The 26,105-nt window shown below is 37.5% G+C and overlaps 1 protein-coding gene across 7 annotated transcripts in view; it reads right to left on the reverse strand.

The window, feature by feature from the left end:
* Positions 1–26,105, reverse strand: part of PDE1C (phosphodiesterase 1C) — a 586,532-nt gene that overhangs the window by 341,175 nt on the left and 219,252 nt on the right. The gene's annotated exons all lie outside the window — the stretch shown is intronic.

A 26,105-nucleotide genomic window follows, 5' to 3' on the forward strand; every position in this document is an offset into this window, starting at 1 on the left:
CATTTTAGAGAACAGCAGGATATTCAGACACAAGTCTCCCCTGTGAACTCATCTTGCCTAAGGCCCAAGTTTCCAGACTGTATTCTGTGGAGACACCCACCCCAAAGAGGGCCCCCCGCCTAAGAACTAGACCCCACTACAGGCGGGTTCATTCTTCTGGAAGATCAAGATTCAAGGAAAACTACACTGGGTGTTTACCAAGACCCTACCCTACAAACACTTCAAACATATGAGATGAACATTAAAGGCAGACGTGAAGTAGATATGGTACCACAAAATAGGGCCTGATCAGCAAGGTATTCAAGGTCAGTATCAACAGTGATAAGTTACATCCTTGATATGATGTGATGAAAATGGCACTTTACCTCCACGGTCTTTCTCCCCAAAATCTATAACCCCAGAGTACTAAGCATGTTTCCATCTTCTGTAAACTTAATACTTTAACATCTGCCCTACGTGCGTATCCCAGACATGCCCTGTTTGGACAACCAGAAAATACCCCTGAGTCATCTTGCCTTGGCCTCCTGCCTCCGTCACCTCCCCCTTCCTCCCTCCCCTCCATTCCTCAGGATGAGTCCCCCCTCCAAGAGGCATGCTTTTCAGATACCAGCCAACCAAACCAGCAACCACACCCCAACACCTCCCTCACCAAGCTTTCACATCCTGAGCCACTCTCCACCTGCCCCGATAACCCCAGACAGGTACCAGACATCTAGGGACAGCCCCTATGCCCCAGAGTGCACTAAAATTATTCAAACTAGCCAATCCTAAGCCTGCTTACCTGGCAGAACCCATTCCTTCCTGCAGAAACCACAGTAAAGACTCTTGCCCACAGTTCCTCCCTCCCTCCGCCTAACAACCCCAATGCTTCTCAGCATGGCCTCCGTGGTATGACGTGTACCCCCTCTTTTGGGATCTGTGAATACTAACAAACTATCTTTTCAATGGCAGTCATCCCCTGATCTGTTGGCCTTACCACACCTAAAAATAATAAAACCCATTAAAACACTCAGTCTAGTCATAGGGAAAAGACAAATCCCAACTGACAGACACTCTGCAAAACATCTGACCAGTACTCCTCAAAACCATCAAGGCAATCAAAAAACAAGGAAAGTCTGAAAACCTGTCACAGCCTAGAGGAGCCTAAGAAGACATGATAACTAAATGTGGTATCCTGATGTGGTCCTGAAACTAAGAAAGGACATTACGAAAAACTAAGGAAATTTCAATAATGTACATTAGTTAATAATAATGTATATCGATATTGGTTCAGTAATTGTGACAAATGTACCATAATAATATAAAAGCTTAATAATTGGGGAAACTGGGAATGGGGTATTTGGGAGCTCTTTGAACTATCTTTGCAAATTTTCTGTAAATCTAAAAATGTTCTAAAATTAAGAGTTATTATAAAAATACAAATAAGTATTAAAAATAAGTAATAAAAATAGTTATTATTTTAAATGTCTATGAGCAAGTTATATTTTTAAGGTAGAGACTGAGGGTATGACCACTATCATTACCCAGTTACCATTGGCCGGTGCTGGTTATCCTCTTCCCAGAGGAAAGAAAGCCTTTATATTTGCTCAGATATACTGTCAGGTCTCTTGAGTCATGCACCCATGGAGCTCTGCCCATCCAGAGGGGGTTGGCTTTTTCTATCCCATCTGTGCAGAAGGAGGACCTTTTTCTAATTCACACAAAGACTCTTTATGGGGCATGAGGAGGTGGGCATGGAGGGGTAAGGAGCAGTGCCAGCTAATGCACATGCATGGGATCAGTGGGTAGAGAACATATTCGTATGCTCGTGGGGATGCCTCCCTGATCAACCATCCACAGCCCACAACAGAAGAAATCACTGTAGTTTGTTGTGCCTGAAGGTTGTCTCTGCAGCTAAGATCAAAAGAACTTCACACACAAAAGGGAGCACCTCATGAGGACCCCTGAACCTTCACCAAGGACACCCATGGCTCCGAAAACAACTCTTTTAATGACCACAGTCACGAATGATCCTTGGGAGTGTACCACATCCAAACTGCTTTTGTGTCAATCCAGAGAAAATTAAGGCACATTAAGAGCAGAAAACAGAGCCCTCCAACTCCTGAAATGCAAGACAGCTTTTTCAAAGTCCTAAACACATATCTTAATAAGATCTCGTCCTATTAATGAAAGTCTGGTTTTGTGTTAACGAAGGTCTGGTTCTAGGAGGAAGACAAAAGCAGCAGCCTGTTTTCTTAGATTTGATCTAAGCGAAGACCTTACAATAAACTCCCTGCCTATTTCCCTTCATTCTTTCATTTACTCATTCAATATACAAATTTTGAATTCCCTCAATATGCCAGATTCCATTCTGGGCTCTCGAAACAGACAGATGAATGAGACTGGTTCCCTTGGGATGAGTCAGCCTATAAACAATCACAATAAATGGGCAATGCACCATAACTAAGGGACAAAGAAGCGCTAGAAGGGGCAGAGGAGAGCTCCCCCACTCTGCCTCAGAGCCCTGGGGAAAGCCACACAGCAAACGTAACGTCTGATATGGGTCTAAGGCAGGAACAGATCTTCAGCAGATGGGGAAGAGAGAGAAGAGCATTCAGTGCAAATAGCATGTGCAAAGCCTCCGCAGCAGAACAAAGCAGCTCGAGAGAGAGGACAGTGACCAGAGATAAGGCCAAAGATTGGTTGTAGAGGGCCTTGAATAAAATGCTAATTATTTTAGAATTTCTTCTGTAGGCAAAAAAGAATTAAAGATTTTTAACCAAGGTTATGGTGACATGACCATTTCCGTGTTTCTGAAAGGAAATGAGGGTGCTGTAGAGTAGTGAAAGTGAACCCGTGGGGACTAGCAAGGCTATATGAAGAGGTCTGTGAATCCATTGTATCTGTAGATGGAATAACGAAGTCTATATATACGACTAATTTTTAAGTATATATAGATATGATTAATAAACAAGAAATTTATGTAAAAGCACTGATGAATGCATAATAGGTTTTTCATTTTCTCAGTCAGTGAATCAGAAGGGTCATGTGATCCAAGCTATCTGTCCATCAGGGGTCCCAGATGGACATGCAATAACACCTTCAGAAGTTGTACCAGCAGCTACAAAGATACACTGGCAAGTTTAAAAGAAGACAGCCACTATGGAGAACAGTATGGAGGTTCCTTAGAAAACTAAAAATAGAACTACCATATGACCCAGCAATCCCCCTACTGGGCATATACCCTGAGAAAACCATAATTCAAAAAGAGTCATGTACCACAATGTTCATTGCAGCACTATTTACAATAGCCAGGACATGGAAGCAACCTAAGTGTCCATTGACAGATGAATGGATAAAGAAGATGTGGCACATATATACAATGGAATATTACTCAGCCATAAAAAGAAACAAAATTGAGTTATTTGTAGTGAGGTGGATGGACCTAGAGTCTGTCATACAGAGTGAAGTAAGTCAGAAAGAGAAAAACAAATACCGTACGCTAACACATATATATGGAATCTAAAAAAAAAGAAATGGTTCTGAAGAACCTAGGGACAGGATAGGAATAAAGATGCAGACGTAGAGAATGGACTTGAGGACATGGGGAGGGGGAAGGGTAAGCTGGGACAAACGAGAGAGTGGCATTTACATATATACACTACCAAATGTAAAACAGATAGCTAGTGGGTAGCAGCTGCATAGCACAGGGAGATCAGCTCGATGCTTTGTGACCACCTGGAGGGGTAGGATAGGGAGGCTGGGAGAAAGACACAAGAGGGAGGGGATATGGGGATATATGTATATGTATAGCTGATTCACTCTGTTATACAGCAGAATCTAACACAACAATGTAAAGCAATTATACTCCAATAAAGATGTTTTAAAAAAATAAAAATAATTTTAAGGTTAATTTTAAGTTACGTAAATTTCACCTCAATAAAAAAAATATATAAAAAGGAAGAAGAAAAAAAAGAAGACGACTGTGGCAGAAGCTATAAATAGGATTCACTCAACATTCATTCCCAACTCCCTTTTTACTTGCCTTCCTCTTCCGAAGAGGCTAGAAAACAATATACTCAATTTCCCAGCCTCCCTTACTGCTATGGCTAACCATATGTTATAATTCTGGCCAATGAAATGTAGGTGGAAATCCCTGGGGCTGGTGTCTCTGTCCCAATGAAAAAGTAAAGTCTCAACAGGAGAAAAACATTTTTGTCTCTTTAAACTTTGCCTTTCCTTATTTTCCCCTTTGCTTTTCTTTCTTCTTACTGGAAGGTGAGCGTGTGTTAGAGCTACACAAGCCATCTCATGACCATGAGGTGACAAGCATTATGACAAAAGCTTACACCTTGCATATGGAAAAACATAAAGGTGGAAAGAACCTGAATCCCCGACAACACAGTTGAACAGCTTCCCTGGTCTCCCTCATCTCCAGATTTCTAGATGTGAGACATATGAATACTGACTTATTACATTCTTAGGTATTTGGTTGTTTGTAGCCAAATGCTTTCCTAAATGTTATATGTGTGCTCAGCATATTAACATAAAGGTGTTCCCCATATCCAAATGATACACCCTCTATAAAGTACTAAGAACTGACATTTTAATAAATCCTCCAATTATCTTGTGAAAGGCATAACTACACTGCACAGTTTTCTCATGTTAAAATTATTAATTTGTTAAATGCAAACAGTTATAACACATTACAATTTTTATAGCTTATTTTGGCATTTCCTCACATTTTTTAATATTCTGGGAAACTCAAAAAATGGAAATGGCCTGGTTCTCTTGACCTTTGAGAACCCAGAGAACCATCAGTCTCATGGGATAGTCTTTGATTTGGTTTTTGTTTTGTTTTGTTTTTTAACTTAACGGGGGGGCGGGGCAGGGCGGGGTCTTTGCTCAAAAAATTGTTGGGAACCAGCAATACAGAGGATGTTCCAGTTGGGAGGTGTGCATGAGCCTAGAACCGGGTGATCAACCAAAAGGCAAATTGGCCGTGAGAAAATGAGGGGTCTGGAAAAGCACAGTGATGATAAAGACAGAGAGAAACAGGTGGATTTAGGAGATATGCAAGTAGAATCAGTAGGATTTGGTAACTGATTGGGTGTAGACGATGAAGAGAGAAGTGGCAAGATGGATTGAGGTTTCTGGTTAAGCAGCCAGGTAGACTGTGATGCCGTTAGAAAATGCTGGAGGTGGAGCAGCTCGTGGGCCTGCAGTTGAACCATGCTCTGAAAAGCTGTATTTCAAGATAGAAAATATAAGCAAAGATCCCCTCCATATTCATGAAGTGGAAGCACACAGATGATGAATACATGATTCAAATGAGAATATTCTATTTCAGCAAACACTTCTATCGTGACTGAGATAAGAAAATTTTTCACAGCAGGATAAAATGGGGAATAAATTACCCTTCTCACTGAACCCAAACAATAGTTTTTAAAAAACTATAATAATAATAAATGTTTTAAAGAAGGGCAATATCAAAGCCCCAGCCCTGTCCTGGAGTGTTCCAGCCATTATCTGACTTGATAAAAGCTGTAATTTAAGTAGAACTTGGGCTCCATCCACAAGGATCTAATTATAACAGCTCATTAGTATTGTATCACCTATAACCTGGCCTAAGGCACAAACCCGAGAGAGATCCAGGAAGCTGGCATAACACGAAGTATTATAAGGAGAATTTTGCTATTTCTATTTTAATCTCTTTCAGAAGGTAAATTATTGACAACAGTCTGCTGTACGTGAACAACACAGCACAAAATGGGAAGACAAGAATAGTGGATATGACTGGGGCATAAGTCCACTGATACATGCCAACCATCAACAGAAGGGGATTTACGATTGTGGCCCCAATACTCTAGCACAGTGCAGAGCACTTTAGAGCTCTGTGCTGAATCCTTCAAGACATACAGAAGCTTTTATTATCCCTGCCCTCAAGAAACTTTGGAGAGGCAGAAAAATGCAAGGTAACTACTGAGTGGTTCAGACTAGAGCCAGTCTTTGGAAAAATAAATCTGTTTTCCCCTACCCCTCATCCCCATCCCCTCCATAAACATTGTTAAGAAAAATGGTTAAAGACTTGAAATGGACAAAAAAGTTTAGTGAATATCCTAACTCACCCATCTCAGTTATCTCCATTTTCTATTATCTTGTAGCTATTTCACAGTTCTGAAAATTGGAGAAAACGAATAGTAATGCAAATGATTTTTGGTTTTAGAAATGTAAAGTTGTCCCATGGAATGCAATTAATTATTGCCTTGTAGATATGATGCATTTTGCCAGTTTTACATCTAATAAGCAAATTCATCTCAGCCTTCCTGACGGATTTGTATATTTGCTCTTTGGATTCTCCTTCAAACCAGTTGTAACATCTTACTGGTTTCTTCATCAATTAATGAGTTAAATAAGATCTTTAACATATATTCACTTTGGATTCTTATGATTTTTTTAAATTATCCTTTAGCAATACCAAAGACCTCATGCTGTCCATAACCAATATTTGCTGCACCCCTTGAGAAATTCCTATAATTAACCTAACCATACTAGTCAATTGAATTAACTATGCTACATATATATAATGAGCTACTAATATCCCAAAGTCTGTAAACTGATGAGGAGTGATTTCCAATATGTATGCTAAGTGGGGAAAAAGCAACATGCGTGAGTTGTATATTATGCTATCTAGTATTTGATAGTGTATTATGCTATCTCTGGAGTAAAAGATAGGGGAAATGTCTTTGCATATTTTTGCAAAAAGACAAACAAGAATAACAGACTAGAAACCATGAAAATGGTTATCTACAGGGGGATGGGTTGAGAGTAGGCAGAATACACTAAAGATGACAGAAACACTTCACATTTACAGATAGTTTTTACTTTTGAACTATGCAAATGTTTTAATATTCAAAAAGAAAATCAAATCAGCAAGGAATAAAGAAATCCTAAAACTGAATACAAACAGAAACTATCAAATCTAACTGTATATCAAATTGGTAACATAACCATAATGGAAAACAAGAATTAATTTAAATATCTTTTGAATACCGTACTCCAACTATACATCCTCAGAGACCAATTCTAAGGGCACACATATAAACATATACACTGCAAAGAAACCTTGAACTTCCATTAGCAGGTTTCTAGTCAGTAGTAATCATAAAGTAGTAATCTAAACTATGTCATACATATCGTAGGAAAGAGCAAATGAGCAACTGTCATGAGGGTGCAGGGATCCAGAGTTCTCACTTCAGGAGAAGGAAAATACAAGTAGGCAACAGGAGAATGTGAAGAAGAATCTTGTCGTTTAGGATCTGAATTAGAACTATTAGTATGAACTTATGATTGTTCTCAACAGGCCTTGAAGAGATGTTTGCTAAGTAAATTAATTAGTAATGACGGACTATTTTTTAAAAAATAAACTTTTGGGCTTCCCTGGTGGCGCAGTGGTTGAGAGTCCACCTGCCGATGCAGGCGACACGGGTTCGTGCCCCGGTCCAGGAAGATCCCACATGCCGCGGAGCAGCTAGGCCCGTGAGCCATGGCTGCTGAGCCTGCGTGTCCGGAGCCTGTGCTCCGCAACGGGAGAGGCCACAACAGTGAGAGGCCCGCGTACCGCAAAAAAAATAAAATAAAATAAAATAAACCTTTAAGGCAAAAGGTGAACAGACTGGTTTCAACAATTTTAAGTAAAACATATACCACAGGAAACATATTAAGAGTGAAACAAAGAATACCACCATATCCAGAGAAAGGGGCCTTTCTTAGCCCATCCTGAATTGCTTCCAAGGTAGGGTCATGGCCTAGTTTCCTTCTAGAAAGTAGATCCTGAGACAAGGGCTCGTGGCAAGTAGGTTATCTGGAAGTGATTTCAGGAAGCCGGAGTGAGTGGAGGACAGAGAGAGTGAATCAGGGCACAACAAGGGAAAGCCAGCACACAGGTGCAATATTGAGCTATCACCATGGTTGGTTATTAACCACGTTTTAATCAGTACATTGAAACCATTGGTCAAATTAGACCACTGACATTTAAATGATTATTTATATAATCGGATTAATAGCTACCATATTTATTAGTGTTTTCTCTTTGTTGCCTTTGTTTTCTGTTCTTATTTTTGTCTTCCACTGTTTTTCTGCCTTTTATGGTTTTAAATGAGCATCTTACATGATTCCTCTTTCTTAGCATATTGCTTATTGTTATTTTTTTAACTTTTTTTAGCTGTTGCCCTAGAGTTCACAATATACATTTACAGCTAATCCAAGTTCACTCTCAAATAATACCATCCCCCTTCACAGGTAGTTTGAGTGCCTTATAATAACAAAATAATCCTAACTCCTCCCTCCCACCTCTTATATTATTGCTGTCAGAGATCTTCAGAGGAGCTGTAGGTGACGCTCAGAATGATCCTCGCGAGGAATGGAAGAGACAGCATTGATCCACAGGCTCTCATCCCATGGATAAGGGTGACACCATAGGGTATTAATTCCCTAGCTCTCTGGGTCTACTGTGCGTGACTGTGGCGCCACCTCCACATCATCAGAGACTGCCTGGGACAGAAATAAAGAGAACGCAGTAGAGCTAGAGCTTTAAAAGGGGGCCAACAGGAGTGACACTGAGTTCAAAAGGTACCCAATTCTTAGAGTTTCCACACAGTCTTTGGATCCTAGAGAATACAACCAGAATTTCATCTGCTACTCATTCCTGCCTTAGGAGGATCACAGCCCCCTGACACGGCTCATCCCAACTCAATTTGATGTGAGCCTTTTGGGCACTCTCCTCTTTGAAATCCGAGAGAATGGGAAAGAACTCTTCCTCCGATTCTCCACAAACGTGGGCAGAGCAATATCCAGGGACACTGGAATGGTCTGTTCTGACAAAAAAAAAAAAAAAAATTCCCCTGCTCTAATTTATTTTAAGTTGACTTTAAAAGCATGAAATGTTTCTGACTAAGTAGAAGCAAAAATATGGAAACAGTCACACAGGTCTCTCTTAATAATATCAAAAACCCCACGAGGGAAATCATAGATAAACTAAGCCTTCAGGGTACCAAAAATAATGAGGCTCAGGTGCAGGAGATGAGCAACTCCATTCAGCCCACTCCATCTCATCTGCTTCTGCCCATTCCCCTCCCCTCCCCATCCCAGCTTTCCTCTCTCCTTTGACTTGCTCCTGACTCTCACTAAATGCCCATTACATTTACCTTTGCTGTTATCACCCCCTCTGTCCCTGCCATAAATCTTCTCTCTTCTCTTCACGAAGACAACTTTTTGTATACTCTATGAACACTCCAGATTGATTATAAATTTTCCAGAGTCACAAACTCTGGTAGCAGCATCCTTATCACTGAGCTTATCAGGAGACCAAGTGCTCAGATTCAGATGAACCAACATTTGTTCAGTATTTGCTATGTGCTGGGCATTGTCATGTTGCCTTCGTCTGCATTACCTCATTTAATCATCACATCAACCCTCCAAAGTAAGTATTATTGAAACACTATTGAACACTAGGACATTAAGCCTCCAAGAGATCAAACCACCTAGATCATAGAGTTAGAAAACACAAAATTGCTTTGACCCCAAATTCTCATTCTCCTAATCCAGGACTCAGGGTGATACATCACACTGTTTGTATTTTATTTATGAGTAAATAAACACACACATAGTGTAGATCAAGCAAAATATTCTGCATTTTTTACTATGAAAAAGACATCCTTTTACATAAGGAGTAAGATACACCCCATCTGCAACTAGAGAGAACCTTGATGTGTAGTCTCTTGCATGTTTGCAGCTTCCTTTAAAGAAGGAGGTTCAGGCTGCAGGAAGAAATGAGTAATGCAAGATGAGTTTAATGGGTTAAGAAAAGACAAGAAGGCAAGAAAATGAGATGAGAAGAATCTAAATCTGAAATAACTACAGATTCATTTTGAAGCGTGTCTAATGGTGGCAGCCTGATAAACAGCTGGCATGAGGAGCCCAAGGTGATGTGGTAATCCTATTGAAATCTGACAAGTGACTTATCAACTGGGTTCCTGATTAAAAAAAAAAAATACAGAAGCATTATGCTGGCAGAAGGCTGAGAAGTTAGAGTTCTACAAAGGAAAGAAGAGACTTAATTCTCCAGAAAGGTAAAAAAAAAGAAAAAAGAAAAAACCTTGGAAACCTTCAATGATTCTCAAAATATCTATGACGTGGCATTCATAGGCATTCTTTCTTTTCGTGAGGATAAGGCTCCTAAAATTCCCAGGGGGTAGGAAAACTGGGGCTTGGGTACAGAGGTCCAGAATGAACCTAATAAAGCCCAGATGAAGAGTTTTATGCTGACTAAAATAGAACAATAATCATGGTACAGAACATAAAGTGTCAAGAATGTTTTGAATATCTTTAAAAGAGTCACACAGGTACTGCTCTGTTATTTTCAATATACTAAGTCTTGGTTTTAGAAACTTTTCAGAAATTCTGCTACCTGCAATTTCAAAGAGATTTGAAAATTTAATTCCATTTCAGATATCATACAAACTGAGGGGGGCGGCTAGCAAAATATAAGAATACAACTTGATTTGTGATGACATATTCTAAATTCTCAAATATGTTAGGGTTTATTTCTGAGTTATCATGTTAAATTAACCTTTTAAACAGCTGAATCATATTATTTACTTATTATAACTTTATAATATATGATAGTGCAACACCTCCCCCTTTCTTTCAGCTTTTCTTACTTGTTTAAGTCTCTAAGAAAACCTTAGTTAAAATCACTTCTTTTAATTTCTAAAGAGAAATCTCCCTTCTGAATTTATATTGAGATGGTATTTAACAAAAGTATAATTAATTGTTTCATTAATTTATTTCTCATAAGCATTATCATCTTCACAATATATCATGTCCATATCCAGGTAGATGAAAATGTCCTTTCAGTATGGAATATCTATCATATTTGTTTACCCAAGCACCATTTCCTCCCTACTTATAACAGCCCCTCTCACTTTATTTTGGGAATGTCTCCTCCCCCATTACTCATCCCTTGTGAGTCTGGTGGGCTTTCTAGCTATATTATTCCATGGCCCTAGCCTCAGTAATGAGTCAAGGACTGGGTATACAACCCAATCTCAGATAATCACAGTTCTTCCCTGTGGTATTTTTCATACTGAAACCAAAGAGGAAAGTCACTTCCTTCTCTTTACATTGCTAGTGCCAGCACCCATGTCCCAATCAATGCATGGAGGAGCCTGAGAAAATGAAGCCAGTCGCCTAAGGAAAGGAAGAAAAAAGAATGAGAGTGGCATGTGCTGGTTCTAATGCCTTATATTCCCAGATCTATGAGTTTTCTACAGCTCTTCTACAGGTCTGTGAACTACTATGGTATCCTTCCAGCAAATCCCCTTTTGAACTTAAGAGAGTTTGTGTTGAGTTTCTGTCACCTACCAACCAAAAGCCTTCCCATGTACTTCAGACTTTAATTTCCTTCAGTAAAGTTTCAACGTTCTTAGTTCTTTCAAAATTCTTTGTTCTTTCAAATGTTCTTTCAAAATTCTTAGTAAGTTTCTTTCCTGGGCATTTTATATGCTTGTCACTCATTAATAGAGTACATTTTTAGATTATATATTTTAAATTGTTATTGCTGGAATATAAAATAGCTATTCATTTGGTGTATTTACTTAATAGTCTGGATCCTTACTAAACTCTTACTCTTTCTAAGAATTTTTCCTTGTTTCTTTGTTTCAGTTTGGTAAGCATATATATCATCGATAATAATTTTTCATTCTCTGTTCCAATAGTTATGCCTCTTATTTCTGTTTCATGTCTTACTGCATTTGCTAAAACTTCCAGAAGAATTTTAAACCATATTGCCAATAGCAAGCAACCTTATCATTTTGCTGGCTTCACTTCATTTTCTATTTGTGAAATGTAGTTGAAATTTTCTGTTGTAGCATTATTATAAATTCCCTTTGATAAGCTAGTTGTTTGGGTTATTGTTGCAAGAAATAAAATATTTAATGGTAATGGCTTTACCATCTACTGAGATGATCATGTGTTGTTTCTTCTCTCTCTCTCTCTCTCTCTCTCTCTCATCTTTCTATCTCTCTCTCTTTCTTTCACTCTCTCACTCTTACCTATTGATGTGTTAAACTAGTAGCAAAATGGAAAAAAACTTATCTTCCAGATGGAATCAAGTTTCCTCTAGGGAACTTTGTGGGAAAAATATCTTGTTATGACAGAGAGTGATTAAGGGAAAGAGAAACAACAAGGAAAGAGTTAAACTATTCTTCATACAAAATGCACAAAATGTAGAGAAGGGCAAGAACAAAGGAGAGGGGAAAAGAAGGAGAGGAGAGAAAGAAGGCAGAGCAATATAGCTACTGGACCCATACTTAGCAAAAATAAGTGAAGAACTTTCAAAGAACATATAAGTCTGACATCCATGTTTAAACTGAATGCTGTGTGGAACTGCAATGTAACCACCTCTCTAGAACAGTAAAGATCTCACACACAGGTTGCTTTGTGAAAGTGACATTGGGGAGAGGATTCAGAAAATATGAAGAATGGCCTGTGTCCCATACTTGTTTGTTGTCTGAAAAGAGTAAATCAACATCTGTGAGATGCAAAGTGTAGGGGGAAATTCAACAGATTCAGGAAAAGAGAGCCAGAGATAATGAGAAGAAACCTAGAGAAACTCCTGAAAAATCCGCTGATTGAATTTTAGAGATTGAAACTGATGTGGGTTGGGGATTTGAGACAACCATGCATAGGTCTTAAAAGTCATGTCTATACGACATCTGAATTATACTATAAAATGCTTCTTAATAGTGAAGCCACCTTGCATTACTCAAATAAGTTCTATTTGGTCATGTTGTATTGTTATTGTAGTATACTTAGAGATTTGCATTGCTAGAATTCTATTTAAGACTTTTGCATGTTATATTCATAAAGAAAATAAGCCATTAGTTTCATCTCTTAAGTAGTCATCATCATGGGAATAACCTATTCCCTGGTATTTGAATAAAGTTGCCTATAAAACTCTTAGGATCCAAAGTATCTTTAGCAAAGTAATCATTTCACAAATTTTTCAATGTCTTCTTTTGTTATTGCTGCATTCAGAGTATCTATTTCTTTTGGAGTCAATATTTTCCTTTAGAAATTACCAGTTTGTAGAGATATTCAATTTTGTTGGCACAGATTTCTATGGCATTTTGTATTTTAATCTTCACCTACATATTAATAGTTTTGAGTATTTCTTTACTTATTTATTTTCTTCTCTGTTTACTTTCTAGAGCTGTTTTGTCCAATATGGTAGCCATTAATCATATGTGGTGACTTAAATTTAGATCAATTAAAACTGGATAAAATTGTATTCAATATCTTGTAATAACCAATAATGGAAAAGAATCTGAAAAAGAATACATATATATACATTAAAGTATAGTTGATTTACAATGTTGTGTTAGTTTCAAGTGTACAGCAAGTTATTCGGATATGTATGAATCACTGAAACTAACACAACATTGTAAATCAACTATACTTCAATTAAAAATTAAAATAAACTAAAATAAAAATGGAATAAAATTAAAAATTTACTTCCTCAGTTGCACCAGTCACACTTCAAGTGTTTAACAGACACATGTGACTAGTAGCTACTGTATTGGACAGTGCCAATATAGAACATTCTATTATCATAGAATGTTTTCTGGACAGTGCCATTCCATAAGTTGTTTTTATTGCCTTACAGAGCTAGCTCTTGAATCTATACATTCTACTGCTTTTCTCATTTCTAATTCACTTATTTGGGCTTTTAGATTGATATTTTCATTCTCCTACTTTGAATAAGTTTATATTCCTCTTTTTTCCATAATTTATTTTTTTAAATCAGAGCATTTGTGTCTATGGCTTTGGATATATGTCATCAGTTTTGATATGCCAACTTCTCATTGAATATCCTTTCTAAGAAAACTGCAATGGAAATTTTCATGTCCTTTTTGACCCAGAAGTTGACTACTTCTGAAAAAATATTTCAAGTGGTTAAAGTATTTTTGGTTGTTGTAACTTAAGTTTTTCTTTCTTTCTTTCTTTCTTTCTTCCATTCTCCTTTTTTCTTTCTTCCTTCCTTTTTTCCTTCCTTCTTTAACTCTTTATTTTTTCTTTTTACTTTCTAGATCTTATAATAATATAGTCAGAGATTATGTTCTATGTGATCTAATATTGATTTGGGGAATCTATTGATGTCATCTGTCATCCAACACATGGTAATTTTTATAACTATTTCATGGGCACTGAATTTAAAGAAAAGATTCACTCTATGTGTAGAAAACAAGGTATAGAGCTATCACATCTGCATTGTGGACTATATCCTTTATCAGTTGAAAATGACTCAGCTCTTTATTTCTTGAGTTCTGTATTTTATCAAGTTTAATACTGCCACAGCTATCTCCTTTTCCTTTGTACTCACCTGAAACATTCTTGCTTATCATTTTTTTGTTTTAATTTTGCCTTTTGAAATAATATATAGTTGTAATAATTGGAACACTATGATAGTTACTTTTAAATTTAAGAATATACATTCTTCTATTCTTTCTCATATTATCTTACTGCCAACATCAATAACAACAGAGTTTCCATTGACTCTTGCCTATATGAGATGATTAAATTAGTCTTCCTAGACTTCCTATTCCTCTATTCACTTTCACTGATGTTATGTGAATTTTTGAATTCTATTTCTAAATTGTTATTTTAATATTAAGAAGTTCCATTGTTAAGAATTGTGTTTCACATTACATTTTGTTTTCTAACTTTATGTCCAATAGCTATTTGAACTTAAGGATAAATTTACCTGGTTTTGATGCTCAACAGTTCTTCAACATAATAATTTATCTTCAAGAGCAGCACTGTCCAACAGAACAGATATAAGCCACATGTGTAATTTTAAATTTTCTGGTAGCTACATTTATTAAAGACAAGCAAATGAAATTAATTTTAATAAATTATGTTCTTTAAGTCAATAAATCCAAAATATTACATTTAAATAAGTAATCAACATAAAAATTATTAATGAGATTTTTATATTTTTCTTTTTTTTTCAAAACCCAATGTGTATTTAAACTTACAGATCTTAGTTAGGACTAGCCACATTTCAAGTGCCCAATAGCCACATTTAATGGGACAGAACAGCTCTACAGAATTTATTTTGACTCATGTTTCAGTTGGCTTAAGTATATCCTCGAATAATTCTTTCCAAGAATGATATGTTGGTTAATGAGATACACGTGAACAACAATGCAGGGACAGATTTATTGAATTTACATTAAACTCTGAACAATTTCTCAATTATCTTCTGCTATTTATATGCTGTAGAAGAGAATTAGGAAACAAGTCTGATAGTGTTTTTTCCCTTTGAAAAAACATTTTTCTTTATCTTTGTATTTCAAAAATTTTGCTGGCGTATATGTAATTGTGGGTTACTTTTACTGATTTTCAATTTTTTTCTGGAATACAACAAGCCCTTTCAATATGCAAACTCAGACCTTTTTTCTGTTCTGGCAAGCTGCCTTCAACTTTATCTTTGATTACTGCTTCTGTTCCAACTGTGTGGCTTTAGTCTCAGAACATCTATGATTAATTTATTTGTGTTGGTTCTTTCTTCTCTGACCTCCTACTATCTTTTCTCAGCGTTTTCAATTCTTCATCACTTTCCTCTATAGTCTAACACACTGTTTCTCAAGTTTGTCTTCCAATCATTGATTAAAATCTTTACAGTGTCATTTCTATATTTCAGTGAGGATTTTAATTCCTATGTTTCATATTTACTTTCTGTGCATTGTTCCTTTTTGCATCTCAACTCAAAATCAACCTGCTTTTCTTCTTAACAGCTTTCTGCTCCTATCTCACAGGGTCTATGTCTTTTTGCTTCTTACAGAGAATGCAAAGTAGCATTTACATTTTTTCTTTTGGCTCCTATATTAGGTCATTTTTCAGAAGTCTACCTATTCCCTAAGTCTTCAGGACAGTGTTTCATTTCCCTAGTTCTTCATATTTTGTTTGGAGTTTTATTTTGGATTTAACCCTAGTTTAATCATTCTGGGATGCAAAAAGATTGATACAGAGCCTGTTGTTTTCTGAAAGGCAAGGTATGTAAGTCACTCTAGGTTTCACTCACTGTCTACCTCGGCTGCCAGATAAATTCAGCAGAAAGAATCAAGAGTAAGACTGACATTCCTATTCAAACAGCTAGTTTTCACAATAAGTAATGCATAACCCAAGCCTAAAGAGAACAGTAAGAACAGTGCCCAATCTGCTTTGAAGCAAAGCCTTGCATCTGTCTTTACCCAACTGATGGGCACAGCTCCCACATAATTTTCAAAGTCTATTTAGAAATTCATCTGGTGCAGTGGATCACTATATAGTGAGACCATCAATTCCAAGAGGAAATGTCTCGATTACTCTTCGTCACACATCAAAAGAATGAGTCTGTTCAGCAGAGTAATGATGTAGACAAGATTAAAGGGAGACTGTTTTCAAGAAATTTGACAGCATTCATTTAGTATACTAATTAAAAGAGAAGCTTTACCTACTAAGAGTGAAATCTACTTGACAAACACCGTTAATGGTTACCGTAAGTTGGGTACTTGAGAGTTAGAAGATAGTATTTTTTAAGTTTTCTATAACTTAGACTATCGCTAATTCAGATACCACCTCCCCCATAATTGTGAAAATTTTTCAATGCATAACTACCTTGAAGTATGTTAATGTCTGCAAAGCATGCAAAAACCCAAGTCTTACCATCTGCTGGATGATTCATTTGTAAATCTGCCTAGTATTCCTTTGGGAAGTTCCAGGATTGATTTTTAACCTTATTATAAAAACTTGGTGGGAATGAATTCGGTAATATAGTCTATATGAAAGTGCTCTGAGCACTTGGAAGAATGTGCCACATTCATCCTAGACATGTTTAAATGGTATGTATACTGTGATCAAAAATATAAGTGTTTGAAATTAATCGCTTGGAGATTTGGAGATTTGCATCAAGAGTTCCAGAAAAACAGAGGCTTTGGGGACAATATATTAGTCACAGAGAAGAACTCTAATTCTGGCCCAAACTAGCCATTGCCGGTAATAAGAACAATGGATCATCTGTTGGCAGTAAACTCCTTTGGGGAAAGGACTGTGATTTACTCATTTTCATACTCCTGCACCCAAAATGTCCTTCAAGGTTAACTTTTTTTTATCTGCTTCTAAGATATCTGCTTCTGAGGCTGTAACCCAATATTAAAAACATGAATGAATCTCTTGTCAGTCTTTTCTTCTACGTGTTTTAATTGTATCATGCATGAGTTTTCTTCAGTTTCTCACCCAACTGGCTTCACATCTTGACCTCCCTTCCTATCTTGCCCTATATTAGGGAACCTAGCTTCCCTAAAGCTAAAATCCACAGACTTGGAACCGAGGAAATTCTTTCACAAGTTTCAAGAACTGCACCTGCAAACATGAGAATTTCAGCAGAGCCTCCAGGACTGTACAGTTGCAGAGGAAGTTGTTCATAGCTTAGTTTGTAGGATGATGTCCTTGGAGTCACATATTTCACAGCCTACAGGACTATAGGTGTCCACCCTGTGCTTCAATCCAAGACTTAGCCAGGGCCTAATGCACATGATGGCAGGAACCACTGCACCACCTTGGCCTACCTGCCTGTCCAAGGAGGGGAGTACACACAGTACTTGGCACACAACAGGTGCTCCATAAATAGTTGTTGAAAAGAAGGCATCACAGGATGTTGTGACTGGTAAATCATGGGAGTCCTGTAAGTTAAAATGCATCTGACTTCTTTCTAGTTAGGTAACTGAGTATGGATCCCTAAGAGCTGTCCAGTCAATGAGTGGGATTCCTCCCCTTGTCTGGAATTGTTACAGATCTGGAACATTCCCATTCACTCTGCTTTCAGTCCAACTAAACAAACATTTATTGAACATTTATATATACTGACTGGCAAGGCATAGTTTCTGCCTTCAAATAACTCAAAATCTAGTAGGGAAACAGTCAATAAAGAGCTACTTATAATACAGTATGAAGCAAGTAGTAATATAACTGTGTAGAAATATATAGATGTCAAACAAATGAGGGAGTGATAATTTTGTCCTGGGGGTCAGACCAGGCTTTATAGAAAAGGTGCCCTCTGACCAGAGCTTTGAGAGATGAATGGGTTGGCTTGGTGATCAGCAGAGGGAAACACACGTGCAAAGGCACGGAGGAGTGAAGCAGCATGGGCAGGCAAGTACTTTCACGTTTCTGGGGCTTAAATGATGAATTAGCGTGACAGAAGAGGTCATCTGGGGCCAGATTTTGAAGGGCATTTCATCATATGCCAAGAACTTTGTAACAGGTAATACAAAGATCCCTTGTACCCTTACCCAGTTTCCCATGATGGTAACATTTTGTAACACTATAGTACAACATCACAACTAGGGTGTTGACACAGATGCAGAACACTGCCATCACCACCAGGATCCCTCACGTTGCCCAGTTACAGCCACACCCACATCCCTCCCACCTCACTCCCTCTTTAACCCCCGGCAACCACTAATCTGTTCTCCGTTTCTATATTTTTGTCATTTCAAGAATGCTATATACATGGAATTTATAACCTTTTGGGGTTGGCTTTTTCACTCAGCATCATTCTCTGGAGATTCATCCAGGTTGTTGCACGTACCAGTAGTTTGTTCTTTTAATTGCTGAGTAGCATTCCATGGTAGAAACGTACCACAGTCTGTTTAACCATTCACTGGATAAATACATCTGAGTTGTTTCCAATTTGAGGTTATTATGAATAAAGCTTTTATAAATATTCATGTATAGGGTTTTTTAAATTGTGGTTAAAATACACATAACATAAAATTTACCATCTTAACCATTTTTAAGTATTCAGTTTAGTGGCATGAAGTACATCCACACGGTTGTACAACCATCACCACCAACCATCTCCAGAACTCTTTTCATCTTGCAGAATTGAAGCTGTGTACCCATTAAACAATATTCTCCCCTCCTCTAAGTCCCCTGCATCCGTGATCCTACTTTCTGTCTCTATGTATCTGACTACTCTAGATACCTCATACAACTAGAATCATATAGCGTTTGTCTTTTTGTGACCGGCTAGTTTCATTTAACATAAAGTCCTCAAGGTTCATTCATGTTGCAACATGTCAGAATTTCCTTTGCTTTCATGAATGAATAAATAATATTCCATTGTATGTACTTACCATATTTTGTTTATTCATTCATCCATCAACGGACAATTGGGTTGCTTCTACCTCTTGGCTGCTGTGAATAATGCTGCTATGAAGAAGAGAGTACAAATATCTTTTCAAGTCCTTGTTTTCAATTCTTTGGGGTATATATCCAGAAGTGAAATTGCAGGATCGTATGGTAATTCTATTTTTAATTTTTTGAGGTGCCATCAAACTGTTTTCCACTGGCTACACCATCCTACATCCCCACCAACAGTGAACAGAGGTTCTAACTTCTCCACATCCTCACCAACCCCTGTATCTAATAGGTGTGAGATCTCACATACAGATTTTTGTGTGAATGTAAGACTTCATTTCTCTGGGATAAATTCCAAGGAGTGCAATTGCTGGGTCATATGGTAGTTGCATGTCAGTGTTTTAAGTAACAGCCAAACTTTTTCAGAGTGGCTGTACCACCAGCAATGTACGAATGATGTGGTTTCTCTGTATCCTCACCAGGATTTGATGTGATCATTATTTTTTTATTTTAGCCATTCTTTTTTCTTTCTCTTAAGACTTTTTAAATAGCTTTACTGAAATATAACTGACATGTAATAAATTGCATATGTTTAGTGTATTTGTTTTTTCTAATTTTTATTTTATATTGCAGTATAGTTGATTAATAATGATGTATTAGTCACAGATGTACAGCAAAGTGATTCAATTATATCTATACAGGTATCCATTCTTTTTCAAATTCTTTTCCCATTTAGGTTATTACAGAATATTGAGCCAAGTTCCCTGTGCTGTACAGTAGGTCCTTGCTGGTTATCTGTTTTAAATATAGTCGTGTGTACATATCAATCCCAAACTCCTAATCTGTCCCCCCCAACCCTTTCCCCCAGTAACCATAAATTCGTTCCCTAAGTCTGTGAGTGTTTCTGTTTTGTAAATAAGTTAATTTGTATCATTTTTTTTAGATTCCGCATATAAGTGATATCATATGACATTTGTCCTTCTCTGTCTGACTTACTTCACTCAGTGTGATAATCTCCAGGTCCACCCCTGTTGCTGCAAATGGCATTATTTCATTTTTTAATGGCTGAGTAATATTCCATAGCATATATATGTACCACATTTCCTTTATCCATTCATCTGTCGATGGAAATTCAGCTTTGCTTCCATGTCTTGGCTATTGTAAACAGTGCTGCAATGAACAGCAGGGTGCATGTATCCTTTCCAACCATGGTTTTCTCCGTACTTTAGTCATTCTGATAGGTATATAGAGGTATCTCACTGTGGTTTTATGCATTTCCCTAACGGCTACTGATGTTGAACACCTTTTCAAGTGCTTATTTGCCACCTGTACACCTTCTTTGGTAAAATGTCTCTTCATATCTTTTGGCCATACTCTAAATGGATTGTTTACTTTTTTACTTTTGAGTTTTGAGAATTATAGACACCAGAACTTTCTTGGATAGCAGCATTACTTGCAAATATTTTCTCCCTGACTGTAGCTTGTCTTTTCAACCTCTTAACAGAGTATTTTGTAGAAGAAAGGTTTTATGTTGATGAAGTCCAACTTACCCATTTTTTTCCTGTTATAGATCATGTTTTCAATAACGTCTTTCTTTCCTAGCCCTATATTCCAAAGATTTTCTCCTGTTTTGTTTTTCTAAGTTTCATCGTATCAGTATTACATTTTACATTGAAGTCCATTTTTGTGTAAGTTTTGAAACATAGGTTGAGGTTTGAATTTTTGCCTATGAATGATCAAATACTCCAACAACATTTAACTATATTATCTCCATTGAATTACTTTTACACTTTTGTCAAAAATCAGTTGGGCATATTTGTATGGATCTATTTCTGGCTTCTCTATTGTGTTCCATTGATCTATGGATCTATCCTTCCACCAGTACCACCTAGTCCTTATTTATACATTGTTTTAAAATCAAATACACTGATTCTTTGCAACTTATTCTTCTTTTTCAAAATTATTTTAACTATTCTAGTTTCTTTGACACCTAAGGAGGGGAGGCAAATTTGTTACTGCTGGAAAAGGGTGAGCATTTCAGCTCCCCAAGTGACCTCTAGTGACATCTGATGAGTCTGGCCTCTGTACCATTCGGCAGTTATGGAGTCCTGATTCTCCACTAGTCCTCCTGTGACATCACCTCAACAGGGAAGAAGAAGGATGCCTCATTACCAATTGGAAGTGGAACTCCATGTTCCCCACATGTTCTCCACTGATACCATGGTGGGAAAGAGACCTCATTACCGGCCAGCTCCCTACTTGGCCTTCTCCAAGGCCACCACAGTGGGGGTCTTAGGGCACCTCATAGTCATGTGAGGCTAGACATTCAGTTTCCCTACCCAGCCATTGTTGGCATGGGTGAGGATGGGACCCCAGTTTTTCTGTGGTATTTGGTTGGAGTAGAGTGTCTAGTTATTGTCTAAACATTTTCTGTCTTGCTAGACTGTCCCTTCCCTGGTCCTTTGGATACAGAGAGCATGGTTTTGCTGGGCCTTTTGTTGTCTGATCTGTTGGCATTTCCAGGATTCTGGCTTCTCCATCTCCAAGAATGGGATGTATAAGGCAAAAAGAAAATCCAGAGAATTCACCACTGTTTCATTCCCCAGGTCCCAATTATCTCTAGCTGGTCTGGCTTCTTCTCTTCATCTTTCAGAGTCTTTTGTTTGTTTGTTTTTGTTTTTTGCTTGTCTTATATAAAATGACCAGAGTTTTCAGTTGTACTTAACAAGAGTGATAGGGGAAAGTGTGTCTACTCCATCTTCCCAGAAGCAGACATCTGAAGGCTTGTAAGGAGAGGAATGACACGGTCAGCTTTATCTTTAGGAAGACTGTTCTGGCAGGGAAGAGAACAGACTTCACAGAGGAAAATGGAGGCTCAGTGAAATCTATTAGGTAGGAGATGACAAGGGGCTAAAATAAAGCTGTGGCAGTGAGAATGGAGTGAAAGGATCTGAAGGAAACAGAATTCAGGAGATGGATCCAGTATAATCTGGTGACTGGTGAGGGAGAAGAGGGATGCACATATGATTTCTAGGTTTGCGGTTGGTGTTGCCCAGTGAATAAAATGGCACCAATTCAGTTAGGAAACACCGGAGTAGGAACTCGTATAGAGATGATGAGTACAGTGTGGGAACAGATGCTTTTGAGGTCTCTGTTTTCTTCCACTTTTTATTCATAAATAATTGGCAGCTTCCTTGTGATGACCGTTTTTCATTTTATTGTACTTCCTTCAACTAGAAAATCAGAGAATGGAATGCTGCCTTTTGTCTTAAAAACTAACTAGCTCTCCAAAGAAGATATACAAATGGCCAAAGAGCATATGGAAAGATGCTTAATGTTATTAGTAATTAGGTAAATGGAAATCAAAGCCACAATATGATACAACTTCACACCTACTAGGTTTAAAATTTTAAAGAATAACCATACCAAGTGTAAGGGAGGATTTAGAGAAACTAGAACCCTCATATATTGCTGATAGGAATATAAAATTGTCTAGCCGTTTTGAAAAAGATCTGGGCAGTTTCTCAAAATGTTGAACTTAGTGTTACCTTATGATCTAACAATTCCACTCCTAGGTATACATCCAGGCTGAATGAAAACATACATCCACACAAAAACTTGAACACAAATATTCATAGCAACATTATTCACAGTGGAATCAACTCAAATGAAAAGAATAAAATGTGGAGCATCCATACTATGGAACATCATTCAGCAATTTAAAGGAATGATATTCTGATACATGCTACGACATGGATGAACCTTGAACACACTATGCTAAGTCAAAAAAGCCAATCGCAAAAGACCATATATTATATGACTCCTTTTATAATATATACAATGGCCAGAATAGACAAATATATAGAAACACAGAGTAGATTTGTGATATACTAGGACTAGGAGTATGAGTCTCAATGAAAAGTGACTGCTATTGGGTGCAAGATTTCTTTTAGGAATGACAAAAGTTTTCTAAAATTAGATTATGGTGATGGTTGCACAACTCCACAAATACATTAAAAGCTATTGAATTGTACACTTTTAACAGGGAAACCTTATGGTATATGAATTATATCTCAATAAAGCTGTTTTTTAAAAAACTAAAAACATCCCAATATTCTTTTTAACTAATTGTTAAACATAATTTATTCTTATTTCTGGGTTCAGTTGTCTTCTTCCTGAGATATAGCATTTAGTAATTCTCTGTGCAAGGGTATACATATAATAAATTCTCTTGGAATTTCTTTGCCTGAAAAATGTCTTTATTTTGGCCTCACTCCTGAATGATATTTCTCTCAGTATAGTATTCCAGGTTGGCAGTTCTTTTCCCTCATCATTTCACAAATATTCAATTTGTCTTCTGACTTCTAAACATGCTATTAAGAAGTATGCAGCCAGTCTAATTATTAATCTTGGTAGATGCATTATTTAGGATTCTACATGTCTTTGTAACAGAGACTCAAAATTCCAAAATATCAAACAAGATAGAAGTTTATGTTAAGCTCTCTAAAATCTAGAGGTAAGCATTTCATGGCTGGTATAGCAGCTCTGTTCCACAAAGTCTTCATATTACCACACTACCAACCCTTGGTGTGACCATTATCCCTGTGGTCCAAGGTGGCAGCTAGAGCTTTCAGTATCACATTTGTGTTCCAGGCAGCAGGGTGGAGAAAGGATAAATAAGAAAAGGAAAAAAGGGAGCACAAGACCCTCAAGAAAGTTTCCAGAAATCTGCCCCAACAGTTCTGCTTACATTTCATTGACCAGAACTTAGTTACATCATCATACCTAGCTTCGAGAGAACCTGAGAAATGCACTCTATTTGGAGGGATGGGGACATAGGCCCCACTAAAAAGTCAAGGTTCTTTTAATATAGAAGAACTAAACTTACAGTTTCAGACACAGTAGGTAATCTTTCTTCCCTCCAATTGTTTTTAGTTTTTTCTCATTGCTTATGTTCTACAGTTTCATTATTATGTGTCTAGCAATGGGTTAATTTTTATTTCCGGGCTTGAAACTAGGTATGATTCTTCAATCTGACGATTAATATCACTAGTCAACTCTGCAGGACTCTCAGCTACTAGATTTTCAGTTACTAGTTTTCCCACATTCCCCTTGGTCTTTCATTCTAGAATCCCTATTTGATGTATGTTGGACCTTCTCTTTCTATCTTCCATATTGCTTAACCATTCTTTCATGTTTGCCTGTGCTGCATTCTGGATAATTTCCTCAGATATATCTTCCAATTCATTATTTCCCTTTTTAGTCCTACCCAACACAGGTGGATAAACTGTGTTTGGGTTTATTTGTCTGTTTGTTTGTTTTATTGTTAATGTTAACTTTCACATTTCTGGAAGTTCTATAGGTTCTCTTAAAAATCTTCCTTTTTGTTCCCTTCTTAGAGTTTCAATTCTTTTTATATCTTTATTTTTAAATATATGTAGTTCATGTTTTCTTTCAGTTTGTCAATATATTACCTCGAGGTCTTAGGGTTCTAATTCTCTATTCATTGTGCTCACTGACTCTTGTTCATCCTGGTGGATTGCTGCCCCTGTGGATTTTTTTAAAATTTTGATTGTGAGACAATATTTAGTGCTCCTTGTTTTCTTTATGAAAATACATTATGACTTGGGTTGCATTTCAGAATATTTTTACAATTGATTTTACTGCATTTTTCCATTTGATTCTGCCATTACTAGCCCACAGAACCAATTTTTACTAATTTCTTAGTTTGAAAGGGTACCTGGACCAGGCAGGTAGTTCCCATCGCCCAGGGGAGACTTTTCCTCAAGAGCAAGAGGAGGCAAACAAGTTTCCTTGTTATCTCCCTATGCTAATGGATGTATTTTGTTTTTCAGGTCCCTCTTTCACTGAGGAGGTAGCCCTTTGTTCCAGTTATCTATTGCTGCATAACATATCACCCCAAACTTAGTGGCTTCAAACCACAACAATAGCCATTTATTTTGCTCACAGACCTGTACTTTGGGATGGGTGGTGCAGCAGTGGGCTCACCATATGGCCTCTCTGTTTCCTCACAGCATGATGACAGTGTTCCAAGAACAAGCATCCCAACAGGCCCCAGGTGGAAGCTGCATCACTTATGATGATGTAACTTTGCAAGTCACGTAGCAACATTCTGCCACAGTTACAGGCCACCAAAATTCAAGGGGAGGGAACATAGGCTTCACATCTCAGTGGGAGGCTTGTCAACATCACTCTGCAAGAAGAGCATGTGGGATGGGAGATAGAGCTGCAAATATTTTTGGAAAACACGATCTGCCATATGTTTTAAGAGTCAAGTTCAGGCAGAAGTCTCATATCCAACTCCCCAGGCTGCACAGGCCAAGGCCTTAACTTCTTTCCCCAGGTGGATGTTAAAACATGTGTTACTAGATCCCATGGAACTAGCAGCACCACCCCCATGCAGCATAGCTGCAGAATCAGCAGGCATGTTTACAGCTTGCTGTACTGATATTAAATTCCTCTTTCATTTCTACCACCTGCAGAGTTCCCTTTCTATATTGCAAGTTTAACTATGCATTTAAGGGCATTTAAAAAAATATTTTACTCAGCATTCCTACAGGCTTATAAAAATTGGAGGATTTTCAGGTTTTCTTAGTCCACCTCTTACTGGAATCAGAAACTTTATCCTAACTTTATTGAAAGGAGTATACATTGAGAGGGGAGGGGAGGAGGTGCTTGGCATACAACAGCCAATCCATGTCTTCCCTGGCCTCCCTGGGGTCACATTACACACACACACACAAAAAATATTCTAACCAGATTTTTTAATGGTGTAAGCTTATACACTTGTGGCAAGGAGTTAAATGTCTGTTAGTATCTCAACAGGTTGGACCACAATTCCCATTAAGGAAGAAACTGGC

This window comes from Stenella coeruleoalba, assembly GCF_951394435.1.
Source record: "Stenella coeruleoalba genome assembly, chromosome: 9".
Lineage (NCBI taxonomy): Eukaryota > Metazoa > Chordata > Mammalia > Artiodactyla > Delphinidae > Stenella > Stenella coeruleoalba.